The 3,206-nt window shown below is 37.2% G+C and overlaps 1 pseudogene; it reads left to right on the forward strand.

The window, feature by feature from the left end:
• The first annotated feature begins 304 nt into the window (after positions 1 to 304).
• The window catches only part of LOC102030426, a 4,154-nt pseudogene continuing 1,252 nt past the window's right edge, over positions 305 to 3,206 (forward strand).

Genomic DNA, 3,206 nt, shown 5'->3' on the forward strand with positions numbered 1-3,206 from the left:
GACGTTCAGGCTGGCTTCTGGCTGTGAGGCTGGAACCCAATTTGTTCAGTGCAACACTCTGTGTGCATCCTGTCAGCTTTAACTTGGCTCCCTGACCTCCTGCCGACTTGAACTCAGTTCCACCTCACTCTGACAATGGGAGCCATTATATGGATCCAGCCTTCAGCTGCTTTGACTTTGAAACTCATTTGGCCCCTCCCCAAGAGGGCTGGCTACTGGCCAACCTCCCTCTCCTTGGGGGAATCTGAACCTGAATAATTCACCAACCACTGCAGTCTGCTGCAACCCCTGCTCTATTCCACCGATGCATTTCTCCATGGAGGCCTCTGGAGTTGCCAGTATTCACTGTGCTTCTGCAGGTTCAAACTGCCCCTCCAACATAGTGAGTTCAGGCTCAGGCAGAAGGCACTGTTTGCCTCCTCCTTCTGTGCTGAGGTCTCTGTGCTCTCCCCATAAGCTTCAATTCTCACTTCAGATTCTTGCTGGGTCCTGGGAACCCACTTCCCTGCTTCTTCACTTCCTCACATTGCTATATTCTAGCATGTGGACACCAAATATCCAAGAGGCTGTTTCTTTGCTCATCACCACTCTGTCATCTTCCCAGAAATTCACATACTGTATGCTCTTCCCTCTTAAATTTTTTGTAAGATTGGATAAGGGTTTGTCTATTTTGTGTGTTCTCTCAAAGAACCAGTTCTTTGATTCATTGATTCTTCCTACTGTTTTTTGGCCTAGATTTTATAATTTTTTGCTCATATTTTCATAATTTCCTTCCCTGTAATAGCCTCATATTTAGATTTTTGTTATTTTTTTGGACCTTGAGGTCCATTGTTAGGTAATATATTTGGGCTTGCTCTGTTTTTCTAATGTGGGCATTTACAGCTATTGACTTCCTCTTAGGACTTCATTCACTGTGTCCCATACATTCTGATATGTTCTAGTGGCATTATCATTTGACTCTAGGGGCTGTCTAATTTCTTCTGGGATCTACTAATTACTCAAGAGTAAGTTGTTTTATCTCCATTCATTTACATAATTTCCATGGATTCTTTTAACATTGATTTCTAGTTTCATTGTGGTTTTATCTGATAATATGCATAGGGTAATTTCAATCTATTTGCATTCACTTAAGCATGCTTTATTGGTTACTATGTGTTCTATTTTTGAAAAGTTTTCCACATGCTGCTGAGAAGAATGTGTACTGTGCTGATGCTAGGTGAAATACTCTGTAGGTATCTATTAAGTTCATTTGTTTGAAGGTATGATTTGACTCTGATCTTTGCTGATTTTTTTTTGTCTGGTTAACCAGTTTATTTGTGACAGTGTTGTATTGAGGTCTCCACTATAAGTGTGTTGATGTTTATGTCTAGTACCATTTTATGTCCAGTAGTGCTGGTATTTGGTGCATATATATATGGATAATTGTTATCTCTTCTTGTTGAATTGTTTCCTTAATCAACATGTATTCTTCGCCTCTTCTTATCTGTCTTTCTTTAGACAAGCTATGCAGTTCAGGCTGGACTTGAACTTGCTGTGTAGACTAGGTTTGCCTTGAACTCACAGCAATCCTCCTGCCTCAGCCTCCCAAGTGCTAGGATTACAGTCTGGTATTACATTATGTGCATCTTCTTATCTGTTTTGGCTTGAAGTATACTTTGTTTGAAAATATGATAGCTATTCCTGCTTGTTTTAGGGTTCCCATTGTTTAGAATACTGTATTCCATCCTTTGATTTTTAGTTTATTATTTTCCTTTTAGGTTATATGTATTTCTTGTATACAGCATATTATTGGATTTAGTTTCTCATTTTGTCAATTTGTGTCTTTTCATTGGGGAATTGAGAACATTCACACCGAGAGTTATTACTGAAGGGTATAGACTTACTCCTGTCATTGCATTATTCTCCAGTTGAAATTATTTCTGTTTTTAATATTTCCATGGGGCATCATAAGTAGTTAAGTAGAAAGGGAAAAAAAGGGAATATAAATATCCATGGGGCATTGATCTATGGGGCATCAAGGAGGAGGAAATCAAAAGCCATACAGCCATATTATTTGAAAGGATAGCAGAGGACATAGAAAAATAGATCAATAGGGTATAATCTGGTCATTCACATTTGGCATAGTTCTATTTAGCTTAGCTAGTTTTTTATTAGTATTTTCTATGAACTTTCTGATTGTTTGTGTCATTACTTCTATTATCTGTTTAGTTTTATCTTCTTTGAGGTTTTCTAAGCACCTTATTGATCTATTTTTCTATATCCTCTGTTATCCTTTCAAATAATATGGCATATGGCCTTTGATTCACTCCTCCTGAGTGTCCCATGGTTCAACTTTGGTTGGTCTTTGGTGCCTCATTTCTTAATGTTTCCATTGTTTCGTGTGTGTGTGTTTGCTTTTTTCGTTTTGTGCTAAGGCTTGTGAGTTGATTATAGCGAATGACTCTGTTGCTAGTATAGAGATCTCTTTAGTTAGTGCCTGTTCTTCAGTGATGCCCTCTGGGTGTTGCTAATGACAGGCCTTTGCCTCTGTTCCAATATCTGACCACTTCTGTTTATTTGAGACAGAAGGGTGCAGTATATTTGGCCCATCACCCCATTCTTTGGGAATGGGCTGCAGTATTATTAATGACACAAAGAATACAGAGAAAATAAATTATCAGTAACAACTATGACATGTTGGCAATAGCAGTAAAATCAGTAATAAATAATAGCATACAAACAGACTAAATATTGACATATTTTAAAAACTTATAGCTTACCACCCTAATGATAAAAAGAGATCTATAATTACAGTATAAACACTAAGTTAAACCAAATATTGACATATAATAAATATCTACTAAATGCTACAACTATATCTGCATTCACAATAGAGCAGTATTTAACAGTAATAGCATAGAACTAACTATCTAAAAACTTAGAAAGCTTAATGTTTATACTAATACAGATAGATGGGATGGGAAACCAGAGAACGAGAAAAGTAAAATTTGAAAAATTAGGGGCTAGGGATATACCTCAGAGGCATAAGTGCCTGCCTAGCAAGCACAAGGTCCTGAGTTCAATTCCCAGTACAAAAAAAAAAAATTAGACAATAGGAGATGAGAAGGTTGAGAGAAAAGTGACACAGAGGATCCTATTGTGGAGTAAAAAGTAATTAATAGTAATCAATAAAGGTAACAGAAAGGAACAAAAAAGCAAAAGAAAGA

Source organism: Chinchilla lanigera, unplaced genomic scaffold (genome assembly GCF_000276665.1).
Source record: "Chinchilla lanigera isolate Chin_1 unplaced genomic scaffold, ChiLan1.0 scaffold00018, whole genome shotgun sequence".
Classification (NCBI taxonomy): Eukaryota; Metazoa; Chordata; class Mammalia; order Rodentia; family Chinchillidae; genus Chinchilla; species Chinchilla lanigera.